The following is a 14659-nucleotide window of genomic DNA, read 5'->3' as shown; positions in this document are numbered from 1 at the left end:
CAGTTTATGTAAGTTAAAACCCCTTCTGAAATTATGAATTTCTTGATTAATGAGCTACTCGGTTCGGTAAGTAAGATGTAGACATAAAATTTTCATGATTCAATTCTTTTTTTTTGTAATTTAAACATTATATATTAATTAGATACAGTAAGCATAATATTAAATAATAATTAAACACATAAACTCACACACACATATATATATACTGCAAACTTGTACGGTTGAGAAAAAAACTTCTTACTAGCAGCAACATTAGATATCTTATTAAATCTTCAGTATACATATTAAAACAATCTAGTAGACATACTAAATCTTCAATTTAAAATTTCGAAGAAAAAAAACATTTCAATCTACCATGACAAATTAATAATTAAAAAATATGCAAATATGATCCATTTGTTAACTCACTTAGCTCTTAAATTTTTAATTAGTTCAAGTATTAAAAAATATTTTTCATCAAACGTACAATTTGGCAGGTGTGAAAAATATAAACATAAGCATGTCAGAAGGCTTAACATCTCCAAACATACTATAAAATTACGCCACTGTTTGTGAATATGAGAATTGAATAACGTGATATAATTAAATAGTTAAGCAGCCTGGACAAGAAAAAGGTGGAAATCAATGTAATTCTTGCAATATATAATTTAATTATATATATTAAAAACAGCACATACCTGCCAAGATCAGAGAATTCGTTCACTTCAACAAGGTGCATTAATTCCCCTTCATCTTCAGCTGGTTTGAGTTTTCGGGCTCGCTAAATCGAAATAATTTTCATTCCATTTACATTATGAGCTAAGGTATAAATCTTATGAGACGAATTTAGATTTAAATATAAGTAGACAAAAGATAAATAGATCGCAGGTGTAGCGGTAAATGATAAACAGCATTTTAACGGGTTATGGTTACGGTTCCGAGTGGTATAGATCGTAGATTTCAGTATTTAGAGAAAAAATCGATGTCGTGACAAAAGGCTGTTGCTTGGCTGACCGCTTTTTTAATAAATAGAGGCATTTGATTGGTCGATTACATCATCGTTTTCATCGTTATCGCTTAATCGTTTTGTCAGGTTTACTAGAATGGCGCTTTTAGCATTTTTGCTTGGCAGAATTTTAATAACGCGCATGCTCAGTTTGATAATTTATTTAAACCAATCGAAGTACTTCGTAGACAATGAATATAGATGCTTGTATCCTCTCCTTTGCTTGCGTATACTCAAACAAAGACATAAAGATGGAAAGATCAATCACTGTACCAAACAGATGTCAGGGTGAACGAAACATTGGACACATCACCGGTCTCTATTTTTTTTATTTGATTTTCATAAATTGTTATGATAAATAATAACATTCTGTCTCTGTGCCAGAAAAATCTGAACAAATTTTTTTTAAAGATTTATAATTTGTAAATTTTAAATGAAAAAATTAATGTATTTTAAAAAATTGATTTTTATATTGTTCTGAAATTCAAATACTTGAAATAAATATTAAAAAAACAATTTAAGTGCTTATTAAAAATATATAAAAAATATAAAAGTAACTAAAAAATAAATAAAATAATTAAAATAAAATAGAACAGTTTTATAAGCAATCTAAGCTGCCCAAAGCATTTAATTTCATGAAGAACAATAAATTGGAAAATGTTAATAATTGCTGAGATAGAGTCTCATAATTGCCTGTTAGCGTTCAGTTAGTTAGTTATTAAAACTTTTTCATGGTTTTCATTTGTGCGTAATCTAAATTCTAATTATTTTCATTCAAGAAGTCTTTCAAAATATAATTTCATTCCTGTATTTAAATTACAAGTAACTTTGATATCTGGGTGGCCTACAAAAATTCAAAAAAGTACAAAAAAAATTTAGAGCATTTCACAGCATTTACTATTTATCAAAGATGATTTAAAAAAAATTATTGATTATTAAAAAATAATTTTATTGCGATAATCAACATTAAGCTGGAAACCTATTACTATTAAGCAATTTAAAAGACTTTTTCGTGGTTTTCCTTCGCATGTAACACAAATTTGATTACTTTAATTTAATCTTCATTAAAATAAATTATTCTTATAACTTTCATGAATATGATTGTATTCTGATACTTAAATTGTTAATTACTTTGATCTCTGAATTGAATTAAGCATAATAAGGGTGTTTCATTACATTCACAAAATAAAAAAACTCACACTTTGATTTCTGGGTTGAGTTAATAAGAAGAGCTTTTCGTTCTGTTCAGAAAGATGGTACCCTATCTATTAAGGATAATAACAATGAAAAAATGTTTATCTATAATTTTTTCTCCGATACTTAAATTGCAAATTATTTTATTTTATATACCAATAACAGCGATCTGAAAAACATTTTTGTCTGTTTTTCATAGCGTGTAACGCGAAATTTGATAATTTTAATTTCAATTTAATCTTGATTATAATTAATTATTTTTACAACTTAATTATTTATTAACTTAATTATTTTAACTTAATTTATAATTAATTAATTAAAATAATTAATTAACTTAATTATTTTAACTTAACTTTAATTTATTTATAACTCAATTATTTTTATAAACATAATTATTTTTATAACGTAAATATGGTTTTATTCCGATACTAAAATAGCGAGTTACTTTGATTTTCGGTTAAAAACTACAAAAATTTGAATAACATCTCGTTATAGTCACAAAGAAGTCTCTCAAAGATGCTGAAAAATGATTCATTATAAAAAAAAATTCATTGCGATTACTGAACTTCTAAATGGAATCAAGCCATCTGAAAGATATTTTCGTGGTTTCCCTTCACGTATAATGCAAAATATGATTGTTTTCTCAAATTTTTATTCAAGCAAGGAAGAAAAATATTTATACCATTATTAACCACTCCAAAAACCAGAGTAAATGCTTTATTATAAAACTGATACGTCCAGAATTTGGAATTATGATGAACTTGCCTGTATAATTTGATTCAATAAACTGATTTATTTTCTGCTTCCCTTCTTACCATTATTATTATTTTTTTTTAAGTGAAAAATGATTCTTCTACATTACTGTTAGAAAATTTGACGGTTCATCAGGTTGTCTTTTGTCAACATCTGAATAAAATTCGAGCAAATAGTATTATATTTGTAATGGCGAAAATATCCAAATGATAAAATAAACATGAACTTTTTTTACAGTGTTAAAATTAAAAAACTTAAGTACTCGGGTTCCTATGATTTTATTATTTTACTAATAACTTATTCTAGTATGTCATATTGAAATATCTGATATATGTTATATTGAAATATCTGATATATGTATTTTGAAATATCTGATATATGTATATTGAAATATCTGATATATCTGGAGAAAAAAAAATTTCTAACCAAATGTTCTTTGAGTCAGGAAGAGACAAAAAATACCTGTTGATTTTTTTGAAATATGCTTTCTATCACAAACGCCTAAAAAATTTGTTCTCGATAAAAATAATTTCAGATGATTTTAATCCTTCATCTCTTATTAACCTCGTTATATCATGCTTTTGATCAAAGTTCAGCAGCGTGTGCGTTCTTTCTCTCCTAAATATTAATTTGATCCCTACACACGTTTTTTATTCCATTACTTATAAGGATTCGTAAAATATATATTAACTGCCCGGATTAGAGAACAACTGAATTATCTTCTTCAAAAATGGCAGTTATTTAATTTAAATTTGATACTTTTGTGTGTGATCATATCTCAGTGTCAACCATATCGGTGTCACGTATCAATGACATCCAATAAAAATCTAACTGTCAATGAACTTAACTGAGGAGAAGGAATTAACTGAATGCTTAATAAAATAAGAGCTTTCTTTGATGATATGTTTTTTAAATTAGTGGTGAAATCGTCTAATAATTATTTTTAAAAATCGTTGCAAGAAAGTTTTGCAAGCGTATTTTTTTTTTCAGACTCATGCGAGTTAATTCAAATCAAATAAATATACTATATGTACTCTCTTTTTCTTTCTTCCGGATTCTAACGAATTAAATAGTATTCATACTTATCAAGGTATTTTACAACAAAGTGCTAACATAGTACAAAGGTACATATACTTGTATTGATTTCTGCGTATAGATTTTTTTTTCCTTCTATATTTGCTTTCGGAAATTTAGCTGTATAATATTTTATACCCAATTATGTAATTCTGTTGCGATCGTAATTTTTCTTAGAAAATTATTATTTAGATGATTAGTTGAATATTCATAAAGTACGTTAAGAAGAGGTTTGAAAAAAAAAGTAATCAATATCATGCGTAAATGCTTTGGTTTTTTTTTCCTTCTTTTTTTAATAATGTGTTACGTTTGTTTTTTTAAATCATTCATTGCCACTTATTTAATTTAATTACATATAATGTCAGGATAAAAGCATATCTCAGTTTTTACATAAGCACGTGAGAATGTTTTTTTTCATGAAGTTTTCCTGCTGGTTTGTGTTTAGAGTGATAAATATTTGTTTCAAAACTATAATTTATGTATCTGCAACTATATCTCAGGACTAACGTTTAGCAGTTAATTCAATAACTAGCATTTTATTCAAGTGTTCCACACGCACCCGTAACTCTCTAGAAACTACATTAAGAGGCACTACTCATGCATGTTCGTATCATATGCTAAATGAACACCAGTTATTTATTCTTCTAAGAATATGGTGTTTGTTTTACTTGCAAATTTCAGATCCCCATTTGTAGAGCACCCTGTTGACATGAATGAAATATTGTAAAACTCATATTGAATATAACTGTATGATATATTCTATATAGTGATTAACTCTTCTTTACTTGAATTTTTTTTCTAGTTAGCTAACTCTAGCAGAGATGACTTATGTGTCCTTTTTTTAGAATTGAACCTTTATCAATAATAATGATTTTTTATATGATTGGTCTGGGCATTAAATGAAATAAATATAAGTATATCGATTATCACTAAATGTCAAGTTTACTACGATGTATTGCAAATTTATTCAATTTCTTTTATTCGTTATGCAAGTCAATTTCCTGAAATTTTGAAATTTTTTTTATTCAAATTGACACTATTTAGCGATAAAAAAATCTTTGGATGCATTCTCAGATGTATAAAACAAGCTTTTAAAAATTTTATATAAATTTTACTCAGGTATTTGATAACTTCTTTAATATTTACATGATTTCGTTATAATTTTTTTCTACAAATAACTAATTAATAACTGTTGTTATATTCATTTAGTAAAGTTAATAAACAGTATACGATTTGATAATTAAGAGTTCATTTAGAGCAGAAAACAGAACAGGAATAAATTTAACTTCATCATAGTTATATTCTCTAAACAATAACTGCCTTTTTTTTTTCCGTAAAAAAATCACTGAATTTTAAAAATAAAACTATTTTTTTTAAGAAAATAAGATCAAGGCAGAAGAGATTAGATAAACAATATATAATTGATTTTAACAAATTAAATTTAGATATTAAAAAAAAAAACTTATAAGGATGGAAAATTTCTTTCTGAAATTAGATATTTGCGTAGATAAACTATTTCAGCTTAAAAATTGGGTTTTAACTTCTAAAATAAATTTATATAAATTAATACATTTAGTTATATTTTTTAATCAAACCATTTTATGTAAAATAATATGTTTCTTAAAAATCTAGCAAATCTTTTTCGTGCATAACATGACCCTGTTTAATCATAACGAACAACTGAAAATGTGTTTCGCTCATTATAATTATGTAAAGTCAAGCGTTAAGGCTAAATTAAATACTATATAAAAATATTTAAAAAATTTTCGCTTTTTTTTTAATTGTTATGTCTTTCTGTCTTGTGCATATTCCACAATGTGGTTAAGCACTGATTAATTCATTGTTTGCTTTTTTCAGTCCATACGAAGAAAAGGTATTCTGCTCACATGCTATAAATAAAAAGTGAATTTTGCAATCGTTCTTGAGGCACATTTCAGGATTTAAAAAAAAAAAAAAAAAAAAAAAAAAACGAGTAACTCCTTAAATTTTCAGCGCAGTACAAAGAACAATAAAAAATACATACTCTAAATATTCCTCTACCGGTAATTTAAGAGTTTACGGTCTTCAGTAACACGGCTGAAAAGGAGACATGAAAACCTTTTTGTAAAGTTATATCACAAAAATTTTACTACATTTTTAATTAATACTAGAAAGACTGAAACTTAGTATTACCTATATTGCACTCTGAAAAAGTATTACTATGCATTCTGAAGGAGTAACTAATGCGTAAAAAAATTAATTTATGTAATTTTCACCCATACTGCCCTTTTACCTACAGTATTTTTACCTATATACCTATATTGCCCAAAAGCAGTCAAAATGATTGCATTCTGAAAGAATGGCTAATGTGTAAAAAAATTAATTTATGTAATTTTTATAATTTTTTATATTATCTACAGTTATATAACAAGCTAATAATAAATATTAAGGGAATAAAAATTACTTCACTTGGGAAAAAAATTTATGCATTATTATTCGTACAATTTTTGAAAATGAAAAAGCGGTCAAAATGACTTCCTTAGGCAATCTAGTGTTAAGTAAGATTTGTATATGCATTTTACACGGCATGAATATTACTTTTTTATGCGTAATGAATCTGAAATAAAGTTAATTAAGTTTTAGTGCTACTTAAAGGGAGAAAGAAAAAAAAATTTTAATTAAGAAATTTTCTACTTTACTATTAAGTTATAGTATAATGTTTAAATTTAGGATACATTTATCCTATTAAATATTAATAGCGGATTGTAAATTTGAGATGTTATAAACTGGTTAAAATCACAGAGCTTAAATTAACTTTGTATATACACAGCGTGCGGTCCTCAAGTTTGATTTATTAGATTTTGCTATTTTTACTAGCACTATTATGCGAATAAAAAGATGTTAGATCAAAATTCTAAATCTTTTGATTCTTCAAATCGATTTTTACAAAATCTTTGAATTGATATTTTCTATCAACAAAGATCTTCTGAAGAGATGACTGAAAACTAAATATCAGGACAAATGAGGATAGTTTTATATGCAACCAATTTATCAATTTTGTTCGTATCCATCCTTTTATTATTGTTTTGTCTTAAATTTCTCCTTAAATCATCTTAGAGGCTATGTAAACAAGAAATGATTGGTTGTAGACAAGACATTAATATATAATTTATTAAAGAAATACATAAAATAATAAAAAAATTATTTAAAATTATCAAGATTTCTGGAGAAGTTTATTTTTTATACACTCAAGAGCCAAAACATTATGACCACCCCTACATTTTGCAACGAACTCTCCTGGATGACGTGGAAGGTACGTGATCAGGTGGAAGCGGTATTAACTGTTGCTGGAGAGTTTGAAGAATCATTCTTTCACTTACTTCTGTGTGATAGGAAAGGCTGCGGATCTAAGCGACTTTGATAGAGAGCAGATTGTAAGGGCTCGAAGGCTCGGAACAAGTATTTCCGAAACTGCATGACTCGTGGGTTGTTCGCGATCTACAGTTGTTAGTGCTTATGCAAAGTGGATGAATGACGGTGAAGCCAGCAGTAGACGACATGGTGTTGGACTTTCACACGCTATCAAAGAAAGAGGTCGTCGGGGATTGTTTCGCTTGGTGAAGCAAAACCGGAGCCAGACAGTGGCTCAGCTGACAGCCCAATACAATGCAGGGTCAAGTAGAGTAGTATCAGAGCACACTGTTCAGCGGGCACTGTTGGATATGGGGCTACGCAGCAAACGTCCCACTCGTGTGCCTTTGCTAACCAAGAGTCATCGCCAACTACGCCTGCGCTGGGCCCGGGAACATCGCGACTGGTCCATGAATCAGTGGCAGAGAGTTGCCTGGTCAGATGAATCACGGTTTATCATTCATCCCACCGTGGCAGTGTCAGGATACGCTGTCTTCCAGGCGAACAGTTGCTCCCTCAATGTACTGTAGGTCATACACAGGCAGTGGTGACGGTATCATGCTTTGGGGGACGTTCTCTTGGGCGTCACTGGGGCCCGTGGTTGTGGCAGAGCAGACCATGAATGCTACAGGGTATCTGAACATCATTGCGGACCAGTTGCACCCTTACATGGCCTCTGTTTTTCCAGCTAGAAATGGAATTTTCCTACAGGTCAGCGCTCCGTGTCACAAGGCTCAAATTGTGTTGGACTGGTTCCAGGAACATGACGCTGAATTCCAGTTAATGTCCTGGCCACTTATCTCACCGGATCTCAATCCGATAGAACACATTTGACATGTCATGAAACGGCAGCTCAGAGTTCAAAGACCACTGAGTCGCAATATCTCGGATTTGTGTGACCGTTGCTTAAACATCTGGTACAATCTGTCTCCGGCCATCTACCAAGGACTTGTGGCATCCATGCCAAGGCGGGTTGCAACTGTGTTACGGGCTAAAGGTGAGCCAACTCGTTATTAAGAGGTGGTCATAATGTTTTGGCTCTTGAGTGTATCATTATAACGTTAATTATTATACCGGTTGTTCATTCATTAGTTCGATAACGAATCCGTAAAAACTTGTTGCAACATTTCCCATATTTCAATAGCATTTCGGAGCATACTTCTACGAATTTGATATCTGGTCCTAAACTTTTTGTTACAATAAATTTCGGTTGTAATGTAAAATTTAATTTTAAATGAACAATTTTTTTTAAATTAGAATATTACACCCATAAGGAAATTCAAACATTGATAATATAATTTGAACTTTTATTCCTTAATATTTATATTTTTCGTAGGATGTGAAAATATTCTAAGTCTAATATTCTAACTAATATTTACAAATAAATTCATTCTAATGAAACTCTACATAAAAGGCATTGTATGCTATTTTGTAATATTATTAAAATTTTTACCGTCCCGCAGTGGACGTTAAGACACGGTTCCCAGCAGATCACCGAAGTCAAGCATCACTGGCTACGGTCAGTGTGCGGGTGGGTGACCACTTGGATCAGTCTGCGTAGGAACCGAGGGTGTGCGGTATTGGTCCTCGCTAAACTGTGCTACCGTAAAGTGCTCGACTTCGCGCGCAGGTCGTCGGGCTACCGAAGCGGGGTGCCATCCCTTCCGCAGAGGATCAAAATTGTGATGGCATGTCTTCGGATCATCCTCCGGGATGTTTCCCGACCGTCGCCAATAGCCCATTGTGCAGCTCTAGTGCGACGTAAATTAACAACAACCAAGTAAAAAACTTTATTTGAATTAAAATAAATAATTTAATTCTTTGTTAAAACATTTAGCAGTTTTTTTTAATAATTCTATTTTAAAACAGAATAGGTAAATCCTACAAAGGTAATTGGACTTTTTTACTCTCATTTAAAATAGTATTGTTACTTGTGACTAATGACATAGATAATGAAATGTTTAAATAATTATTATTAATGGCTTGGTTAGGAATAAAATTTATGGTATTTATTTATGCAGCAAGACTAAACTACAAAAATTTAAAGAAATGAAGACAAAATCAGACGAAATTGGAAAAACCCATTCCTTGAAAAAACCTGAATCGGTTCTTTCAGGGATTCGATATTTTTTTAATTTTTTTTTAAAGTTTTTTAAAGTAATAAATGCATTTATCCAATACTGCATTATTTATAAGTATATTGTGTTATGCCTAAAAGTTTCATAAGAATTTCCATGTTCTTTAATATTAAAACTTTCATTATGTCAAGAGAAAAATAAAACAAGATATCTTTAATTTATAAGTAATTGAACTATATACCTACCCTGGAAAAAGGACATTATATAATTCTGAAGAACAGCATTTTTATGTATAGAACTGAGGAGCAAAGAGCCAGCATAACTCACTCCTATACATATGCTTCCAATACATTTATATTTGTAAGTAGACTTGTTAACATAATGTATAGGAAAAAGGGAAATTTCTTACTTTTTATTAAAATATTAATGGTAGAAAACGTTTTTATGAAATACTTTTTAAATAGTCTAATAAAACAACTTTAATTAATTGCCTAAAATATTTTACCACTGAAAAAATTAAGTTAAAAATTCCCAACCCTGGTTTTTTGCTCCATAATTAGCTGAATTTCATGGCCCTGATAAATTTTTTTAATAAATATTTTAGAACTTTCGTTCAATCATTATGGAAAGAGATACACACACACACACATATATATATTATTTATAAAATAATTTGTGGTACATTGTTAGTATGCATTTGCATTTCATATTAAAATATTGATACTGATAATATTGATATTGAGCTAATTGATAATGTTCATGAAAAATCATAGTAATTGTTAAATTTTCTACACTTTAATTACAGCCTAGCATAAATTTTTATAAATAGTGAAGCAAACAGATTCTTCTAATTAGAAGAAAACGATCACAGTACAGCTTACAAAAAAGTCACTTAAGTTCTAAAATTCCACTCATGAAAAGATTCCTGAAAATTGTAATAATCTGTAAAAAAAAATAAATTTAAAAGCATTATATTTATAAAGATAACCCTGAATCAATTTTCTTAACTCAATCAAATTAATATAGAGTCAATATAAAATATACTACTATATAATATATAAATTCTGTAAATAACCCATGCATTATTAAATATATCTTTAAAACTAATTTAAATGTATACTAAATCAATATTTCCACTTCCTTCATAATGTTGATTTGGAGTACCCAGAATTTTTGAAGAATCAAAACTGGAATTTCAACAAGCACTGACCTGGCAATTCTGATAATTCTCAGGTCAGAGTAGTTAAAAATTCAGTGGATGAAAGAGCCTTTTTTTCTACATTTAAGGATGCATCACATTAACTGATGATCATAACAACCTGGAACAAAACTATTAGCATTGCAACTGCATATACAAAACATGAAACACAACTTGTGCTTTTTCAATTATTAAAATTAATGAGCTCTTAATATTAATTTAAAAGTATTATTTATAGTAGTAATGTAATCATAGCATCATTAAACAAGTAATGAAGTATGTAAACAGAAAACTTTAACACATGTAATCTAAATTTTAAAAAGTAGCAATATAATAAAATGTAAAACAATTTTTTATACCATTTGAAGATATTTATACAAAGAAAATTGGTAACTTATTAATGGTAACTTTAAATTTAGGGTGTAATATACTAATTTAACCTTCAAAAGAGGAAAAAAAAAACTGATTTCTTCCCAACCGTGTATTATTAAAGTATAACTTATTAGTCATTCATATTTCCTTTCAAATAATATTCAATATACACAAGTAACTAATTCAAATATGCATATTTTCATACTATTATAAGTAACTATATCCAATATAATAATTAGAAGCACAAAAAATTGCTTTACCCCACATAGATATAATGCAATGAAAAAGATACCTAATTAATTATAATGTAAGAGATTAAAATATCTACAAATATAAAATATGTCGGAGGTGCATACCAATTTTAGATTTATGCAGAGAGGCAGCAACAATAAATGACTAGCAAGTGAAATTGTCACACTAACAATTATTTAGGCAAGAAATGTGACACTTATACTTACTCAGCATCAACACAAGTCTTTGACAGCATGTATTCCAGTAGGTATTTCTATTCCGACAAATTATGGTCATAACAAGCAATTTCATCACTCCCATTTAAGACAAAGACATGCTGAAGGAGCTTTTAAAGGATACACCTGATTAGTTGATGAAAAGAAAGTCTCAACTTGCAACAAATCTAGATATGCAAAACACGAAGACGCACAAATTACAATTTGTGATACAATTGCTACTTACTTGTGCTTCTTCTCAACTATTCAAATTCTATACTAGTCTCTCCATATTATTCTGAACTATAATATTAGATTTAAAAATGTCATTTACAGAAATGTTTAATAAGTAGAATCTTACAAATAATAAAAAACGTAAACACAAAATCTAAAACTTTAATGTATGTAAAATTTAATAAAGGCAATAAGACATAGTAAAAGTACATTGAAATTCTTCATATTTCTTGCAATTAATTGTTTTACTCACTACAACAAAAAATAATTTGGACTTTTAACCACAAAAAATGTGTAAAAAATAATGATGCGGCAATAATGAAACAAAATTTGATGAGATACCATATTAATAATTATGTAAGATATTAAAATACATATAAATTATATATACATATATTTTTAATAGAATTTTCTTTATATAAAACTATAAATATTAATAATAGATAAGGTTAATATAAAATATAGTACAACGTAATATATTAACTCCGTAAACAAACCAAGATTAAATATATCTTTAAAACAAATTAAAATTTATACTTATTCAATATCATAACTTCCTTCTTAATGTTGATTTGACAGAAAACTGGACACGACGGATCAAAACTGGAATTTCAACAAGCACTGACCTGGAAATCGTAATAATTCTCAGGCCAGCATGGTTGAAAATTCAGTCGATGAAGGAGCCTTCTCTCTACATTTAAGGATGCATCACAATAACTGATGATCATAACAACCTGGAAGAAAACTAAAAGCATTGCAACTGGATAAACAAAACATGAAGCACAAATTGTGATACAACAGAACTTGTTCTTTTCGATTATTGATTCATGAACCCTTAATATTATTCAAAATTTTAATATTAATTTAAAAATATCATTTATAGTAGTAATGTTATTCTTGCATCATCAAACAAATAATGAAGTATGTAAGCATAAAAACTTTAGCACATGTAATCCAAATTTCAAAAACTAGCAATATAATAAAATCTACATTTTAAATTACCAAGTCCATGATTAATTCCAAGAATTTTTCAAAACTTTACAAAACACAACACTCTGACAAAAACACAACAGCAAATTTAAAAAAGCATTATAATAACATTAATTGAAATGATTGGTATAGCCAAAACTGTTGTAATCTGCATCCTCAGTTGATTTTTAATTTAAAAAACAGAATAAATAAAGAGTTGAAGCAATAAAATAGCTGAAAAATACAAAAGCAATTAATTTCTTTTTTGCAAAATTATATTCTAAAAATACTTTTCTTGCTCATTGATAAGGAAAGAAATACTTGATTTTTCAGTTCTAATTTTAGAATAAAAAAAATAAAAAAATTGCCAATGACTGGCTTGCTTCAACTTGCTAAATCAAGGAAAGTTGATAACTTCTTATTGGTAACTTTAAGTTTAGGGTGTAACATACTATTAATTTAACCTTTTATTCAAAAGAGAAAAAAAGGGGCTTCTTTTCAACTTTGTATTGTTAAAGTATAACTTAAGAAATAAATAAATAATGGTTTCAAGAGAAATAAATAATGGTTTCTACATCTAAACTGCTAGTAATAAACTGTGCTACTGGATAACTATGCCCAAACTATGTAACTGTAGTTTATTTGAAAACATGATAAATATTTGTGTTATGAATTATGCTAATACTACTAAATCAGCAAGTAAAATTTAAATAGAATCAAATATTAAAAAACAAACCTCATATTTCTTTTAGACTGCCTCTTATACCACACAACTTGCAAACTTAATTCTGGTTTTTCCGATCAGACAGTAACAGACTGATGGCTGAAATAAGAAATTTTTTAAAAAATAACATAAACAACTAACTTTCTGATACAAGAACTATGTTAACCTTAAAGGGGAAAATACAAATCTTTAAAAAATAACCACAGCATCAAACCAATATTAACAAAAATATGGTTTAATAATAAAAGTTTATAAACTTTTCATTGCTTTTTTTTCTGTTTTCTTCTTTAGCCCCAGGGTTGGGTTTTTGACGTCAAAAAGTGGTTTTTGACATGACAAGGGTATAATACTGGTTTAAACCGTCAAAAATGTCAAAAACTAAAGTTTGCCAAAAAAATATATAAACTTCAAAACTACCAACAGTTGCCATGCATTATATTGAAATTTAATTATACTATAGGTAATCAGCAGGTTTTAAAATATTTTTTAATTAAAATTAAGGTAAAATAACAGATTTAAAATCTCAGAAATTTATATTCAAATGCATGTGCTGAAAAATTTTGCACAAAATTTTTTTAAATATTTATATTTTGAAAAAAAAAATTTTTTTTTTTGATACTTAAGAAAATTAAAAGTTCATTACTATGCATTTTTGACATATAAGGAACATATAACTAATATTTATAAGGAACTTACAAGTTATGTTGTATAAATACAAACTTGATACAAGTGTATGAAAAAAAAATTTAATGTTATACCGAATATCTTTATTATCCAGTATGTTAATTTGAATTTAAAAGTAGTTATATTTGTGAATAATGATAAATATAATTCATATTGTTTATTATATTTATTTATAATTATTACACTTATCATTTTAAAACAATTTTTACCTCTTAATTTTTTCCCCCACTTGTATTAAGAATACAAATAATGCATATCTTGAAAGCAAGAAGTAATTATTCAACAGCTGAATATTTAGATATTCAACAAAACTATGTATATAGTATTCAGCAAAATGAAATTCACAAGTATTTGGATAAACTAAATTTTCAGCATAGTAAATGAATAGGCTGAATATACTGTAAATCGACACTAACTACTCTGTGTATTTAACAGAAAGCACTTAAATTTGTATTGTCTTATGTTAAAAAGATTATTAAGAAGATTTAAAAGAATATTAAAAAGATTTTTCTTTAAAAGATGTCTAATGTACAAAACTGCTAATGTTTATCTTTAAAA

General features: G+C 27.8%; 1 protein-coding gene and 1 long non-coding RNA gene across 3 annotated transcripts in view; one reads left to right on the top strand and one right to left on the bottom strand.

Moving 5' to 3' along the window:
• barr (non-SMC condensin I complex subunit H) overlaps positions 1-14659 on the bottom strand; it is a 101525-nt gene that overhangs the window by 50308 nt on the left and 36558 nt on the right. The window lies entirely within an intron of this gene.
• LOC147809888 (uncharacterized) lies at positions 7354-12725 on the top strand. Of its 2 annotated transcripts, none has more exons than XR_015433851.1 (2): positions 7354-8393; positions 12304-12725. It is a non-coding gene; the product is annotated as an uncharacterized LOC147809888 (long non-coding RNA). The 2 variants fall into 2 exon arrangements; XR_015433852.1 differs by lacking the exon at positions 7354-8393 and adding an exon at positions 9292-9834.

The sequence above is a fragment of the Parasteatoda tepidariorum genome, chromosome 5 (assembly GCF_982258835.1).
Source record: "Parasteatoda tepidariorum strain Cologne lab strain chromosome 5, Ptep-v5.0, whole genome shotgun sequence".
Taxonomy (NCBI): Eukaryota; Metazoa; Arthropoda; class Arachnida; order Araneae; family Theridiidae; genus Parasteatoda; species Parasteatoda tepidariorum.
This window is presented reverse-complemented; position numbering and strand designations above follow the sequence as displayed.